Source organism: Lolium perenne, chromosome 7, assembly GCF_019359855.2.
Source record: "Lolium perenne isolate Kyuss_39 chromosome 7, Kyuss_2.0, whole genome shotgun sequence".
NCBI classification, from domain to species: domain Eukaryota; kingdom Viridiplantae; phylum Streptophyta; class Magnoliopsida; order Poales; family Poaceae; genus Lolium; species Lolium perenne.
The window spans coordinates 300903688-300921761 of NC_067250.2; positions in this window are offsets into that span (position 1 = coordinate 300903688).

Sequence of the window (18074 nt, forward strand, 5' to 3'; positions counted from 1 at the left end):
ACCGTTCTTTGAAACAACTCGATGCTGAATATAATATCCCCGCAGAACAGGTACTACCACTCGCAAATTTTCTTGAAGTGGCTTACAATGATTTTTATAACCTTGCTCTGTCTCCTTGCAGCAACAAGATGGTCCAGAACCTACATATGATGACGGCTCCCCCTTTGAATTCATCCCACCGGCTCCTGTGGTCCTCTTCTGCAAAAGCTCGCCACCCTTGAAAAAGGTCGTGATGCAGAGCCACCCGATTTCACCAAAATCGGCTTCCAAGAGCAAAGTATCTTCCGGGCCAGCTGCCCCCCGAGCCCCAACCAAGGCGAGAACGACGGTGAGGAAAGTAGCCGCCAGGAAAACTTTGAAGCGCCGGAGCCCTTCTCCAGATGAAGAGAGCTTGCACGTACGTTGATCCATGCCTTGACTGATTTCATCTATCCTTATGGGCTTCTGCAAACATGCTTGTGCTTACTCACTCTTTTTTTATAGGCCTCCACCGAAGACAACTCCAGCGAGGAAACACAATCCAATCGAGGGGATTCGAGCTCGGGCAATTCTGGGAAAATCACCACGCAGAGCCAGCCAGATTTGCCACCATCGGCTTCCAGGAAAAGGCCAGTTCCTGAACCTGTTGCCCCCCAAGCTCCAATCAAAGCGGGGCAGGGTGTGAGCACCAAGAGGACTCGAAAGGACCCGCAAGCCCCTTCATCAAACCAAGAGGCTTCAAATGTAATTACCCTCCATACTCTTCCCAGCTCATCTTTCATGCTAATCCATTGCTGCTCACATCAGCTAACCACCTCCTTTGCAGACTGATGACACTTCTAGTGGGGGAGTCGAGGAAGTACAGATGCCCTCCGCAAACTTGGATCCAGTAATCCCTGAAGGTGCCGTTGACAAGGTCGCCAATTTGGCCAAGCCCCCAGCAGAAACACAAGAGCCGATTACCTCATCATCGGCTGTCCCCCTGGTCTCAGGAGAGGTATACTCCTTTCGTTTGGCTTACCCTTCCCTTTTGCTGCATACTGACGCTGTTTCTGTTTGTCGAAGTGACCTCTCGGGCTTGCTAACGTTCGACCCTGAATCCATCGAACCAGCTCCTTCTACGGCATGCGATGAACCACGACCCAGCACTGTCCTACGTCAATTCCAGCGTCTCAAAGCCTTGCTTTCCTCCCCGATCGAGATGTTGGTCGAAGACCCCGAGGAAGTGAAGAGCGTTCTTGAAGAAGTCAAGCACCATCTCCCGGTAACGTTGCAGGTGAAACTTTGGCCAGTTGTGACTCTGTCTGTCTACGGGTCAAGGGCGAAGTTAGCTCGTCAGAGAATCGATCTACGCCACGCCCAACTTCCGTTGAAAGCCGACATTGCAGACAAATGTCAGCGACTTAATGAGAAAAAGGCGGCCTTAGATGCCAAAACTGACACCTCTGTCAGCACCGCCGAACTTGAGACCTTGCGAAAGGAATTGGAGGACCTTGAAGAGAGGGTCCGGGCAACCAAACAGCTTATTTACGATAAGGAAGCTCTTATTGCCCGCTCCCAAGAGGAAGCAGAAGGCCTCAAAGCTCAACTGAAAACTGATCTGGCAGAAATACGTGCCCTGAACAAACGGCTAGTGACGGGCGAGGACGAAGATGACGAGGCCGAGATCGCCGAGGTGGATCGTGTCCGTGCTGACGCCCTCCGTGCCTTCGAGGCATTCATTCAGTAGAGCCTATCCATGTAACCTGATACCTGCTCGTAACAGTTTGTACCTCTAGAGTCGATGGCTGCGCATCGGCTTTTTAGTCTAAAGTCGATGTCTGTGCATCGGCTGTGCTTTGCGTCCTGTTGCTTTGTATATTTTTTTTACTGGCCGATTTCATGCATCGGCCCCCATATTTCACTGTCCATCATCCCACATACTTGGGAAATATTTCTTGAGATGCTGACCATTGACAGCCACTGGGAACTTCACACCGCTCAGCTCCTCGAGCATGTATGCGTTACCCTTTAAAACTTGGTCGACCCTGTACGGCCCGTGCCAATTTGGAGACCATTTAACATTCGTTGCATCCTTAGTCCCCAATGGCAATACAGCTTCCCATACCAGATCACCAACGTGGAACTCCTTTGGTCTCACCTTCTTATTATATGCGCGAGCTACCTTGGCTATGTTCTCTTTAATTTTCTCAAGCGACCACAGTCTAAGTTCCGTTAGATCCTCAATGCTATCACTCATCAGGGCTGCATATTCTTCAGTTGTTAAATCATTCTGAAACGTAATACGTCTCGACCCAGCCGTGATTTCCCAGGGAAATACGGCTTCTTGTCCATAGACCAGATGGTATGGCGAGGTTTTTATCGCTCCATGACATGACATGCGATAAGCCCACAAAGCCTCTGACAATACCTCGTGCCAACGTCTAGGGTGCTCGTCGACTTTCCTCTTAATCAGCTTGATAAGGCTCTGGTTGGACGCTTCAGCTTGCCCATTTGCTTGAGCATAGTATGGAGACGATCGGATCAACTTAATTCCCATGTCCTCGCAGAACTTTCTAAACTCGTGAGAAACGAAGACCGAACCTCCATCGGTCGTGATAGTCTGGGGATGTTGACGTCCGAAACCCACCGGCGGGCAGCGACGGGCAACACCGTAGAGCCGGGAACAACCTAGAGCTGCGGCTGGCTGAGGTCCCTCCGAGCGACGGCCCGCAAAGCCTTCTGGTCACACGTCCGATGCTGATTGCAAGGGCGTGCCACCTGACCTATACCTGGTCAGGAAGGTGATGGAGATGCCTCGCTTAGTTTCCTGCATGGCATACACGTAAACATTAAATACGAGCCTCGATCGGCTCTCAGGTTATCCTGTGAATCGGCTCAAGGAGCCGATCCACCCATGATTCGTACGAGGTGCACGAATATATGGTGGTCCTGCTTGATCAAGATAAAGCTAATGAGATCTACGACGATTTAGGGTTTTCACCGCATAATCGGATCATCCTACTCACGGTTGGGCCTCGCGGCCACGCACGGTGATCGTAAGCCGATCCTAAACAAGGCCTAAAAACCAACACGAGGTTGATCCCCGGAACATCCTGTTTAGGGCTAGCGAACGACACCCTACGTGCCGCTGGATCCTCCACCCCTTTGTAAGGCCTAACTATTGCAGATATTAAACTAATCCTTGTAGAACAAGGAGCAATCGTAACGGATCAGATCTACTAAATAATGATCAAGCGGGGTGCCGCCCCTACACCTAAGATAGGTGTAAGGGCGGCTAGACATGCAAGGGTTGCACTACGATAGCATGTTACGCGAAGAACTATGCTAACCCTAACACATCTATGATAACTACGTTGCTCGCCATCAACAAGGCTTCAGTACGAGCAACGCATGAACAACGTGGAGCTTGTGCTGCCTAGATCGCAAGATGCGATCTAGGAAGCATGTTGCTTACCGGTAGAAACCCTCGAGACGAAGGAGTTGGCGATGCGCCGAGATTGATTTGGTTGGTTGAACGTTGGTTGTTGTTTATTCCATAAACCCTAGATACATATTTATAGTCCAGAGGACTTTCTAATTTAGGCGTGCACCTAACCGTGCACGGGTAAAACTCTAACTAACCGACACGTATCCTAATATGTTACAGATACACGGGCAAACTAGCCCAACTTTGCATATAAGGCCGATCCACGTATTTCTTCCGTATACAATCTTCAAATCCATCTTGATCGCGGCCCACCTCTGACTCGGTCAAATCCTGGTGATAACACATGCCCCCCTGGTTTTGGAATTGGTAATTCCAAAATCACTCTGCTTTTCCTTCGTTGGGTCATGTCGTGGCAGAACCGTTGCAGTATCCGTCATCATGATGCCTTGCCTTCTCAACTTCTCCGCGTGACTGGCGGTTTTTTTCTTAGGCACCACTTCCTCGGAAGCTTCGTGGCATTGAATTTCCACTATATCCCCTTTTATTTAACCGCTCCGCACAGTTTATTTCCGCATCTTCTTCGCATTAGCACTCCAAAAGCCCTCCTGCGCCACCATGTCTTCTTCTTCCTCTGCTTCATCGGATCTTTCCACCCAGTCCTCTTCCTCTCGCGAGCCGACGCCGGAGCCGAACCCGGCGGAGGTCCACGCAGCCAACACCCGCCGCGCCATTGAGGCCGGGGAGGAGTCTAGCCATGACTTCTCCATCTGGTCGGAGGACGACCAGTCCCTGACCGACGGGGAGAGCGACCTCTGTTTCCTCGCCGACGGGGAAATAGAGGAGGAGAGCGACGACGATCGCTTCTCCTGTGACTTCTCCTCTCCCGAGGAGGAGGAGGAAGAAGAGGAGGAGGAGGAGGACGACACCTCCTCCGACGAGCCGCCGGCCAAGCGGTTCTGCCCCTGGCCGGGCAACCTCAGCGACTTCGACAGCGACGACGACGACGCTGACGAAGAGGACGAGGACAATGAGGGCCCAGTCGGCGGCCATTGGAGCGATGACGAGCCCGCCGGGAGCAGCGCCGACAGCGGCAACGACGGCGACAACGAGGGCAGCGACGGCCCGTAGATAGGACCTCTAGTATAGGGCCAGTAGCAGTAGATGGGGCAATGTATCCCCTAGTACTTCCTTTTGAGAGCAATCAGCTCTTCATGTAAGAAATCTCGCCTATCAATGAAGAACTTTCCCCAATTTGATTTTGCCGATTTCCTTTGAGCTTAATTTAGCCGATTTCCTCTTGTACTGACCTTGCCGATTTGTCCCCTTTGCCAATGCGTAATGAGCCGATAGCAACGCATCGGTCCTTTAAAATTCACCCTTCCATTCTTCAACTGATGATTTTGAAATCTGGTGGATAATGTAGAATCCTTAAAGAAGCCTTTGAATTCTTCCAACCAAACCTAGTGGTCACTCATCATTTGTGAAGAAGGTTGCGACGAAAAAACAGCCGATGGTACCCCAATCGGCTCCTGAATAGAGCACCCACCAGGCCTGCTGCCCCCCGAGCCTTACTCGAGGCGAGAATGTCAGAGAGGATGCGCCAAAGCCGATCACCTTTCTTCCTTAGAAAGCCGATAACCCCTTCTGTCAACACGGCTGAACTAGTACCAAAGGTTGGAAATCCTCGACAAGAAGGTTCAGGAACCCGGATCGGCTCGAAGCAGCTGAAGAAGTTCCCATTGTTTTACTCCCGCGAAGAAGCAGAAGGCACCACAGCTGACCTGGATTTGGTGGAGATTCGGTAAACCTCGCATAATTGCACTAGAGTCGATGGCTGCGCATCGGCTGCTTCTCAATTCTAAAGTCGATGCCCTTGCATCGGCTGTCTGTTATGAAAAAAAAAATTTACTGGCCGATTTTTTCCAATCGATTTTTTCCAATCGGCCCCTAATGTTTCATTGTACACATGTTTACTGTACATGTTCATCTGACTATATGCCCCCCGAGCCGAATCTGTCAGGGAATGGCAGATATCGGCTCTGTAATTCGCACGTTGGCTCCTGATAGGATCAAGGACGAACACAAGCAGAACATGTGGTGAAGATAATTTTGGCCGATTGCTGGAATCGGCCTCCATATCCATTGAAGCGTTGACTGAAGGTTCTGTAATGCTCCTTCATAATTTTTGGGGCCGATCACAAGGATCAGCCTCACCCCATTTGCTCATCGCTTCGCTTCAGCTACATGGTCAGGCCAGTGGATAAAACCAGTTTAACCCTTCCCTTCGTCACGTCGATGCGCTCGCAGTCGTCCAAATTGATACCTGAGAGGGGTTCTTGGCCTGCTGCTTCCCATGCGTTCATGCCAGCCGTTGAAATTTCGGCTGAGTCATCGGCCTGGACGACTTCTACCTCATCTCCATCCCACTGTATTATGCATTGGTGCATCGTGGAGGGAATGCAGCAGTTGGCGTGGATCCAATCTCTTCCTAGCAGAACAACATAAGTGCTCGTGCTATCGACGATGAAGAACGTTGTAGGGATAGTTTTCCTTCCTACGGTCAGATCCACGTTCAGAACACCTTGTGCGTCAGACGCTTGGCCGTTGAAATCGCTCAATGTCACGTTGGTCTTGATTAGATCTGAGCTAGAGCGTCCCAGCCGACGTAGCATAGAGTACGGCATGATGTTGACTGCCGCTCCGGTGTCTACCAGCATCTTATTTACAGGCCTCCCATCAATATAACCTCGCAAGTACAGGGCCTTCAGATGTCTGTAGCTCCTCTCTCGTGGTTTCTCAAAGATAACCGGCCGTGGGCCGCAGTCCAGTTGTGCCACAGGTGCCTCGTCTAATCCTGGAGCACTGAACTCCGAAGGGAGGATGAACACCATGTTTGTGCCAGCCGATGTTTCATCATCGGCTTTCCTTTGCTTGGGGCGCCACTCCATTTTCCGTGGACGACCCTCTTCATCCAGGGTTCGCTGAACTTTCGCGGCCAGATCAGGTCGTGCCTTCCTTAGCGTATGCAAGTATAACCTTTCGGCTTCCTCCAGGCCGCGTAATCGCTGAACCCTGCGCTTTTGTGAACGGCTGAGTCCATCAGGGCACCACCTTGGACGGTGGTACCTGTCTTCTTCCTCTACTTGTCCCTCGTCTTCGGAATCCTCGAGATCTGCCCACCGAGGGGACTCAGCACGTTTGCTTTGTGGCGGGAGAGGCCCTAAGCGCCTGAACACAGACACGTTGGCTGCCTCCTTCTTCTTCTGGTTGCATTCTGGGCAATTGCCGATTGTGGGCAATCGGCTCATTCCTGAATCCCAGCAGTGTCTGAAGAAGGGGCAGTCCCAGTGCCTGTCGTTGTTGTCTTGCTCCCTTGATTTTCCTATGGCACGGCGCTCGTGCTCCTCCTCATCGCGATCATGCCGACGATATCTTCTGGCTTCTCTAGCCAGACGATCTCCTTCATCATCATAGCTGGATCGTCGGCGTTGGTCATACTGACTTACATACTTGTTGAGGAGGTGATCAGAGGGGTCGCTGATATCTTATGTTCTTCACTTCTCCCTCTGTGACGTAGCGCTTGCCATCATGATGGAGCCGATCGCGTGGAGCGGCCTCCTCTGTGTCCTTGCTACGAGAGCAAACAGCCCTCGTCTCCATCTTTGCCAGAGTGGTTCCCAGGTCCTACCATGTTGATGCTGAACGAGGATCCTGGCTGGCAACCTTCAGGGTAAGTGCACTCTACCATGTTAACGGCGGGGAAGGGCTGGGTGTCGACCTTCATGGCGTACTGGTTGAAAATTAGACGCCCTTTTTCTATCGCCGCTTGGATGTGCTGACGCCATACCCTGCAGTCGTTGGTGGCATGGGAGAGCGAGTTGTGCCATTTGCAGTATGGCTTTCCGTTCAGCTCTTGCACCGTGGGGAATTTGAGACCTTCAGGAATCGTCAACTGCTTCTCCTTGAGCAGGAGGTCGAAGATTTGCTCAGCCTTGGTCACGTCAAAATCAAATCCCCTGGGCGGGCCTGGTGGCTTTACCCATTTGCAGGACACGGGGGTTCCTCCCCGAGTCCATTCAGCCACGGCTACCTCTTGATCTCCCGCAGAAACTTCGTCTTCCTCTGCATCAACCAGGACTACCTGTTCATATGCCGACAGTTTCTGAACCATGTGCGCCAGTGAGGGGTAGTCTGCTTGGGAGGCCATGTCCTTGAGCGGTGTTGCGAGGCCTGCTACTGCCAACTCGACTGCTTCCTTTTCAGTTATACGAACCGAATAACATCGGTTCCTGAGATTCCTGAAGCGCTGGATGTATTCTGTCACAGTTTCTCCGCGCTTCTGACGTAATTGTGCTAGATCGGCAATGCCGGACTCGGAAGCCTCTGAGTGGTACTGCATATGGAACTGCTCTTCCAACTGCTTCCAAGTCCGGATGGAGTCTGGTGGTAGCGAGGTGTACCACCCGAAAGCCGATCCCGTGAGGGACTGTGAGAAGAGCCTCACGCGTAGTTGATCCGACACTGAAGCCGGTCCTAGTTGTGCCAAATATCGGCCTACGTGCTCGATGGAGCTGGAACCATCTGAACCACTGAATTTGGAGAAATCAGGGAGCCGATATTTGGGTGGTAGCGGGATCATCTCGTAGTCGTCGGGGTACGGCTTGGAATAGCCAATTGCCCTCCTTTTCGGCACCATGCCGAACTGATCTCTCAGTATGGTACTGATCTGATCCGCTGTGCTGGCTGCAGGAATTGAACTCTGAAGATTCGCCGGGGTGGCGTACTTAGCCAGCCACGTTTGCTTTTCCAGCTCTGAGCCAACTGCAGGAGCTGAGCTCTGGAGGTTCGTCGGGGTGGCGTACTTAGTTAGCCACGTCTGCTTCTCAAGCTCTGTCGCTGACGTCCCTCCTGTTTTCCCAGAAGTCCCTGATGTTGTGGCCTGGTTTGTGAGTGCCCGATTACCACAATCCGGCACATACGTGCACGTGTACCCGTGAGGGATCTCCTTAGGCGCCTCGGGCAAGAACTGGTAGTCACTAGGGTCACCACCGATCTTGTAGACGACGAATGCCGGTGAAGCCGGCACCTCTGGTGCTGCCAACGCAAATGGCAGCGGTGGACGGGACTGGAGTGGCAACTCTCCTTGATGTGTCCCGAGAGCTGGTCCTGATGGCGAGTACTGGTGCCTCATGATCTCCTGGATCACGCGAAGAGCGACACGCTCCAACGTGTTTACCAGGTTCTCAGAGTGGCGGTGTAGCGAGTGAGCCACCAAGTAGTTGATCTCCTACCGCAGGGACCTGGTGCGTTCCTCCGACGGGGCAGAGAGGTCTATCCCATCGAGTGCACCATTAGGCGAGAACCCCTTCCACCTGATGCCATGTGAACGGGTTCTGTGGAAAGAGCCGATGAGATCGGCTTCGAGGATGACTTTGATCTCGTCATACTTCTTCTTGAGCTCGTCGGTCAGATCCTCGTATGTGATCAAGGCGTGCCGTCCGCCATCTCAGATGTAGATGGCGATGTGGTTGATGTAGAAGCTTGTCCCACCGGGCGTGCCAGAATGTGTTGACGTCCGAAACCCACCGGCGGGCAGCGACGGGCAACACCGTAGAGCCGGGAACAACCTAGAGCTGCGGCTGGCTGAGGTCCCTCCGAGCGACGGCCCGCAAAGCCTTCTGGTCACACGTCCGATGCTGATTGCAAGGGCGTGCCACCTGACCTATACCTGGTCAGGAAGGTGATGGAGATGCCTCGCTTAGTTTCCTGCATGGCATACACGTAAACATTAAATACGAGCCTCGATCGGCTCTCAGGTTATCCTGTGAATCGGCTCAAGGAGCCGATCCACCCATGATTCGTACGAGGTGCACGAATATATGGTGGTCCCGCTTGATCAAGATAAAGCTAATGAGATCTACGACGATTTAGGGTTTTCACCGCATAATCGGATCATCCTACTCACGGTTGGGCCTCGCGGCCACGCACGGTGATCGTAAGCCGATCCTAAACAAGGCCTAAAAACCAACACGAGGTTGATCCCCGGAACATCCTGTTTAGGGCTAGCGAACGACACCCTACGTGCCGCTGGATCCTCCACCCCTTTGTAAGGCCTAACTATTGCAGATATTAAACTAATCCTTGTAGAACAAGGAGCAATCGTAACGGATCAGATCTACTAAATAATGATCAAGCGGGGTGCCGCCCCTACACCTAAGATAGGTGTAAGGGCGGCTAGACATGCAAGGGTTGCACTACGATAGCATGTTACGCGAAGAACTATGCTAACCCTAACACATCTATGATAACTACGTTGCTCGCCATCAACAAGGCTTCGCATCTGAGCAACGCATGAACAACGTGGAGCTTGTGCTGCCTAGATCGCAAGATGCGATCTAGGCAGCATGTTGCTTACCGGTAGAAACCCTCGAGACGAAGGAGTTGGCGATGCGCCGAGATTGATTTGGTTGGTTGAACGTTGGTTGTTGTTTATTCCATAAACCCTAGATACATATTTATAGTCCAGAGGACTTTCTAATTTAGGCGTGCACCTAACCGTGCACGGGTAAAACTCTAACTAACCGACACGTATCCTAATATGTTACAGATACACGGGCAAACTAGCCCAACTTTGCATATAAGGCCGATCCACGTATTTCTTCCGTATACAATCTTCAAATCCATCTTGATCGCGGCCCACCTCTGACTCGGTCAAATCCTGGTGATAACAAGGGAATCCTGAATCTATGAATGACATGTTCTTTCACGAAATTGATAACATCTTTCGATGCCACTGACTTCATAGGGACGGTCTCCACCCATTTAGTGAAATAATCTGTAATGGCCAAAATCCACATATGGCCTTTGCTCGATGGAGGATTGATTTTGCCGATCATATCCATGCCCCAACCTCGAAATGGCCAAGGCTTGATGATGGGGTTCATTGCTGATGCGGGTACCGTCTGAATTTTCCCAAACTTCTGACACGCTTGACACCCTTTATAGTACTTAAAACAATCCTCAAGCATGGTGGGCCAATAAAACCATGATCGCCTGATCAACCATTTCATCTTATGAGCCGATTGGTGAGTTCCACAGGCGCCTTCGTGTACCTCGTGTAAGAGCCGATTTGACTCGGCTGGTCCCAGACATCTGAGAAGTAACCCTTCCAAAGTCCTGTAGAACATGTCATCCCCAATAAGGACATACTTCATGGCCTTGTACCTTATCCGTTTAGGTGCCCCCCGAGCCGAATCTTTCAAGTAATTGAAGATATCGGCTCTCCAGTCATCCGATTCCAGGAACTGTACCTGAACATCGGCTCCACCTGCTACGTCCTTGTAGCCTGACGCCATCTGTGCGAGATCGTTCGCCTCGGTATTTTGCGACCTCGGGATCCAGTTGAAGTTTATGTACCTAAATTGTGCCGTCAGCTCACGGCATTGCATCCATAGTGGGAAGAGCGACTCGCTCTCACATTTTTATTCCTCCGTGAGTTGGGAAATCACCAATTTTGAGTCTCCAAAAAGTTCCACTGCTTCTGCCCCGGCTTCCATAAGCAACTCCATTCCCTTGCGTATTGCTTCATACTCAGCGACATTGTTGGTGCAAGGGGTAGGTAGCCTGATGGAGAAGGAATATGTTGCCCCCCGGGGCGACACGAGTAGAATGCCGATGCCGCAACCAACATCACAAGCCGATCCATCGAAAAACATGGCCCATGCACGCACGAACGGTCTTTGCTATATCAGTGTTGATTCGTTCAGCAATAAGATCGGCCAACGCCTGTCCCTTGACTGCTTTCGCAGGCTGATACCGGATATCAAATTCCGATAATGCAAACATCCACTTACCGAGTCGGCCTTTCAACACAGAAGCCGACAGCATATGTTTGATGACATCTGATTTGCATATGATGACAATTTCCGCTGACAGCAAGATGTGACTGTTGCCTGCCAAAACCCACCGGCGAGCAGCGACGGGCAACACAGAGAGCCGGGAGGCTCCCAGAACTGCTGGTGGGTCCTGGTCCCTCGGGCGACGGCCCGCAATGCTCCGGCACACGTCCTGGCTAAATGCAAGGGCGTGCCACCTGACCTATACCTGGTCAGGAAGGTGATGGATTGCTTCAATTAGTTTCCTGCATGGCAGACACGTAAACATTAAATCCGAGCCTCGATCGGCTCTCAGGTTATCCTGTGAATCAGCTCAAAGAGCCGATTCTTCCATGGTTCGTATTGGATCTACGATAACATGGGGTTCCTGCTTGATCAATACCAAGTTAAATCAATCTACGACAGTTTAGTGCTTTCACCGCATAATTGGAACGTCCTACACGTAGTTGAGCCTGGCAGATACGAAAAATAACAGAAAACTAATCCTAGAAGGGGCCTAAAAACCAACATAGAGTCGATTCCCGGAACAACCCCTCTAGGATCGGCAAACTATACCTCGCGCACTACTGGATCGTTCAACCCGTTTGCAAGGCCTGACCATGCGGATATCAAACTAATCCTTGAAGAACAAGGAACAACTATAACAGATCAGATCTACCAAATAAGGTCCAAGCAAGGTGCTGCCCTTACACCTGAGATAGGTGCAAAGGCAGCTAGATATTTAGGGGCAGCATAACTAAGCAAACATATCAGAGAGGTACCGATGCTAGCCCAAAAACATCTACGATAACAGTGTTACTCGCCATCAACAAGGCTTCAGTATGAGCAACACGAAACAACGAATAAACTGATACTGCCTAGATCGCAAGATGCGATCTAGGCAGCATGACGCTTACCCGGAAGAAACCCTCGAAACAAGGGGTGGCGATGCGCCTAGATTGTGTTTGTTGTGAACGTGATTGTCCTCCTTTCTCAATAACCCTAGGTACATATTTATAGTCCGTGGACTTTCTATCTTTGGAATAAACCTAATTGTGTACGAACCAAACTCTATCTCTTAATTCTAAACTAGAACGTGATCTACTATAATGTACAGATACACGGGCAATCTAGCCCAAATTCTCGCACGAGGCCGATTCAGAATCACTTTATGTGTATATCCTCCAAGCCCATCTCAATCACGGCCCATCTTCTGATTTGGCTAAAATCCGGTGATAACACATGCCCCCCTGGTTTTGGCAATAATAATTCCAAAACCACTCTGTTTTCCTTCATCGGGTCACGCGTTGCAGAGCAGAACCGCTACAATGCCCTTCCATCATGATGCCTTGGCTTCTCAACTTCTCCGCACTGCACGATTTGACAGTTTTGGCACCGCATCCTCGAAACTGGCACAGCATTGAATCATCTTTCACTATATCCCCTTTATTTAAACTCATCCGAGCAGTTCGCCTCTTCATCCTCTTGCTCTGCATTAGCCATCGAAAACCCCCTTCCTCTGCCATGGACTCCTCCTCTGCCTCTTCGGGTCTTTCCTTCCAGTCCTCCTCCTCCAGCGAGTCGGCGCCGCAGTTCGACCCGACAGCAGCGTACAATGCCCGCGCCCCACTATGGTGGGACGAGAGGGATTGGGACTTCTCCGTCGAGTCAGAGGACGACGGATCCTTGACCGACGGGGAGGATAACCTCCAGTTCCTCGTGGACGGGGAGTTGGAGGCAGCGAGCGACGACGACGCCTTCTCCTGGGGCGCGGACCTCTCCTCCGACGAGGAGGATGAAGCGGAGGAGGACACCTCCTCCGACGAGTACCCGCCGGCGAAACGCTTCCGCGCATGGTCGGAGGACGACGACGACGACGACGACGATGAAGAAGAAGCCCCTGCCGGCGGCTTCAGCAGCGGCGACGAAGACGTCGCTGGCAGCAGCGCCGACAGCGGCGCGGACGACGACGACGAGGGCAGCGACGGCCCCTAGATTAGGGACTACTAGAATAGGGCTAGTAGTAGTGCATGATACGTCTCCGACGTATCGATAATTTCTTATGTTCCATGCCACATTATTGATGTTATCTACATGTTTTATGCACACTTTATGTCATATTCATGCATTTTCTGGAACTAACCTATTAACAAGATGCCGAAGTGCCAGTTGCTGTTTTCTGCTGTTTTGGTTTCAGAAATCCTAGTAAGGAAATATTCTCGGAATTGGACGAAATCAAAGCCCAGGGGCCTATTTTCTCACGAAGCTTCCAGAAGTCCGAAGGAGAGACGAAGAGGGGCCACGGAGGGGCCACACCCTAGGGCGGCGCGGCCCCCCCCCCCTTGGCCGCGCGGCCCTGTGGTGTGGGGCCCCCGTGCCGCCTCTTGACCTGCCCTTTCGCCTAGAAAAAGTCTCCGTGACGAAACCCCAAGCATCGAGAACCACGATACGGAAAACCTTCCGGAGAGACGCCGCCGCCGCCGATCCCATCTCGGGGGATCCAGAGATCGCCTCCGCACCCTGCCGGAGAGGGGAATCATCTCCCGGAGGACTCTACGCCGCCATGGTCGCCTCCGGTGTGATGTGTGAGTAGTCTACCCCTGGACTATGGGTCCATAGCAGTAGCTAGATGGTTGTCTTCTCCCCATTGTGCTATCATTGTCGGATCTTGTGAGCTGCCTAACATGATCAAGATCATCTATCTGTAATTCTATATGTTGCGTTTGTTGGGATCCGATGAATAGAGAATACTTGTTATGTTGATTATGAAAGCTATGCTTATGTGTTGTTTATGATCTTGCATGCTTTCCGTTACTAGTAGATGCTCTGGCCAAGTAGATGCTTGTAACTCCAAGAGGGAGTACTTATGCTCGATAGTGGGTTCATGCCTGCATTGACACCGGGACGGATGAGAAAGTTCTAAGGTTGTGTTGTCTTGTTGCCACTAGGGATAAAACATTGATGCTATGTCTAAGGATGTAGTTGTTGATTACATTACGCACCATACTTAATGCAATTGTCTGTTGCTTTGCAACTTAATCTGGAGGGGTTCGGATGATAACCTCGAAGGTGGACTTTTTAGGCATAGATGCAGTTGGATGGCGGTCTATGTACTTTGTCGTAATGCCCAATTAAATCTCACTATACTCATCATGATATGTATGTGCATGGTCATGCTCTCTTTATTTGTCAATTTCCCAACTGTAATTTGTTCACCCAACATGTTGTTTGTCTTATGGGAGAGACACCTCTAGTGAACTGTGGACCCCGGTCCAATTCTCTTTACTGAAATACAATCTCTTTGCAATCTTTGTTCTACTGTTTTCTGCAAACAATCATCTTCCACACAATACGGTTAATCCTTTGTTACAGCAAGCCGGTGAGATTGACAACCTCACTGTTTCGTTGGGGCAAAGTACTTTGGTTGTGTTGTGCAGGTTCCACGTTGGCGCCGGAATCTCTGGTGTTGCGCCGCACTACATCCCGCCGCCATCAACCTTCAACGTGCTTCTTGGCTCCTCCTGGTTCGATAAACCTTGGTTTCTTTCTGAGGGAAAACTTGCTGCTGTGCGCATCATACCTTCCTCTTGGGGTTGCCCAACGAACGTGTGAAATACACGCCATCAAGCATATTTTCTGGCGCCGTTGCCGGGGAGATCAAGACACGCTGCAAGGGGAGTCTCCACTTCTCAATCTCTTTACTTTGTTTTTGTCTTGCTTAGTTTTATTTACTACTTTGTTTGCTGCACTAAATCAAAATACAAAAAAATTAGTTGCTAGTTTTACTTTATTTGCTATCTTGTTCGCTATATCAAAAACACAAAAAAATTAGTTACTTGCATTTACTTTATATAGTTTGCTTTATTTACTGTTGCTAAAATGGCCAACGCTGAAAACACTAAGTTGTGTGACTTCACAACCACAAATAATAATGATTTCTTATGCACACCTATTGCTCCACCTGCTACTACAGCAGAATTCTTTGAAATTAAACCTGCTTTCTTGAATCTTGTTATGCGAGAGCAATTTTCTCAGTGTTAGTTCTGATGATGCTGCTGCCCATCTTAATAATTTTGTTGAACTATGTGAAATGCAAAAATATAAAGATGTAGATGGTGATATTATTAAACTAAAATTGTTCCCTTTCTCATTAAGAGGAAGAGCTAAAGATTGGTTGCTATCTCTGCCTAAGAATAGTATTGATTCATGGACTAAATGCAAGGATGCTTTTATTGGTAGATATTATCCCCCTGCTAAAATTATATCTTTGAGGAGTAGCATAATGAATTTTAAACAATTAGATACTGAACATGTTGCTCAAGCTTGGGAAAGAATGAAATCTCTTGTTAAAAATTGCCCAACCCATGGACTGACTACTTGGATGATCATCCAAACCTTCTATGCAGGACTAAATTTTTCTTCACGGAATTTATTGGATTCAGCTGCTGGAGGTACCTTTATGTCCATCACTCTTGGTGAAGCAATAAAGCTTCTTGATAATATGATGATCAACTACTCTGAATGGCACACGGAAAGAGCTCCGCAAGGTAAGAAGGTAAATTCTGTCGAAGAAACCTCTTCCTTGAGTGATAAGATCGATGCTATTATGTCTATGCTTGTGAATGATAGGACTAATATTGATCCTAATAATGTTCCATTAGCTTCATTGGTTGCACAAGAAGAACATGTTGATGTAAACTTCATTAAAAATAATAATTTCAACAACAATGCTTACCGGAACAATTCTAGTAACAACTATAGGCCATATCCTTATAATAATGGCAACGGCTATGGTAATTCTTATGGAAATTCTTACAATAATAATAGGAGTTCACCCCCTGGACTTGAAGCCATGCTTAAAGAATTTATTAGTACACAAACTGCTTTTAACAAATCTGTTGAAGAAAAGCTTGGGAAAATTGATATACTTGCTTCTAAAGTCGATAGTCTTGCTGCTGATGTTGATCTTTTGAAATCAAAAGTTTTGCCTAATGAGGATCATCATAATAAAATTGCTACTACAGCAAATGCCATTCAAGTTAGAATTAATGAGAATATAAGATTAATGGCTGAACTGCGTGCTAGGTGGGATAGAGAAGAAAATGAAAAACTAGCTAAAGAGAAGAATGTAGCTAAAGTTTGGACTATTACCACCACTAGTAATGCTAATGCTACACATGTTGCTGCACCCCCTACTAATACTAATAAAAGAATTGGTGTTAGCAATGTTTCCACTTCGAATGCAAAGCGCGAAAAACTGCCTGAAACTGCTAAAACTACTGAAACTGCCTGTGATAAAGCTGCTGAAATTTTTTCCAACATTGGGGATGATGATCCCATTGCTTTAGATTATAATGGTTTGAATTTTGATGATTGCCACATCTCTGAAGTTATAAAGTTCTTGCAAAAACTTGCTAAAAGTCCTAATGCTAGTGCTATAAATTTGGCTTTCACGCATCATATTACAAATGCTCTCATAAAAGCTAGAGAAGAGAAACTAGAGCGTGAAGCCTCTATTCCTAAAAAGTTAGAGGATGGTTGGGAGCCCATCATTAAGATGAAGATTAAAGATTTTGATTGTAATGCTTTATGTGATCTTGGTGCAAGTATCTCTGTTATGCCTAAGAAAATTTATAATATGCTTGACTTGCCACCGCTGAAAAATTGTTATTTGGATGTTAATCTTGCTGATCATTCTACAAAGAAACCTTTGGGTAAAGTTGATAATGTTCGCATTACCATTAACAATAACCTGGTTCCCGTTGATTTTGTTGTCTTGGATATTGAATACAATGCATCTTGCCCCATTATATTGGGAAGACCTTTTCTTGATTTGTTGGTGCTATCATTGATATGAAGGAAGGTAATATAAAATATCAATTTCCTCTCAAGAAAGGTATGGAACACTTCCCTAGAAAGAGAATGAAGGTACCTTTTGATTCTATTATGAGAACAAATTATGATGTTGACACTTCGTCTCTTGATAATACTTGATACACACTTTCTGCGCCTAGGCTGAAAGGCGTTAAAGAAAAGCGCTTATGGGAGACAACCCATGTTTTTACCTACAGTACTTTGTTTTTATTTTGTGTCTTGGAAGTTGTTTACTACTGTAGCAACCTCTCCTTATCTTAGTTTTGTGTTTTGTTGTGCCAAGTTAAGCCGTTGATAGAAAAGTAAGTACTAGATTTGGATTACTGCACAGTTCCAGATTTCTTTGCTGTCACGAATCTGGGTCCACCTCCCTGTAGGTAACTCAGAAAATTAAGCCAATTTACGTGCATGATCCTCAGATATGTACGCAACTTTCATTCAATTTGAGCATTTTCATTTGAGCAAGTCTGGTGCCATTTTAAAATTCGTCAATACGAACTGTTCTGTTTTGACAGATTCTGCCTTTTATTTCGCATTGCCTCTTTCGCTAAGTTGGATGAATTTCTTTGATCCACTAATGTCCAGTAGCATTATGCAATGTCCAGAAGTGTTAAGAATGATTGTGTCACCTCTGAATATGTCAATTTATAATGTGCACTAACCCTCTAATGAGTTGTTTCGAGTTTGGTGTGGAGGAAGTTTTCAAGGATCAAGAGAGGAGTATGATGCAACATGATCAAGGAGAGTGAAAGCTCTAAGCTTGGGGATGCACCCGGTGGTTCACCCCTGCATATATCAAGAAGACTCAAGCGTCTAAGCTTGGGGATGCCCAAGGCATCCCCTTCTTCATCGACAACATTATCGGGTTCCTCCCCGAAACTATATTTTTATTCCATCACATCTTATGTGCTTTTTCT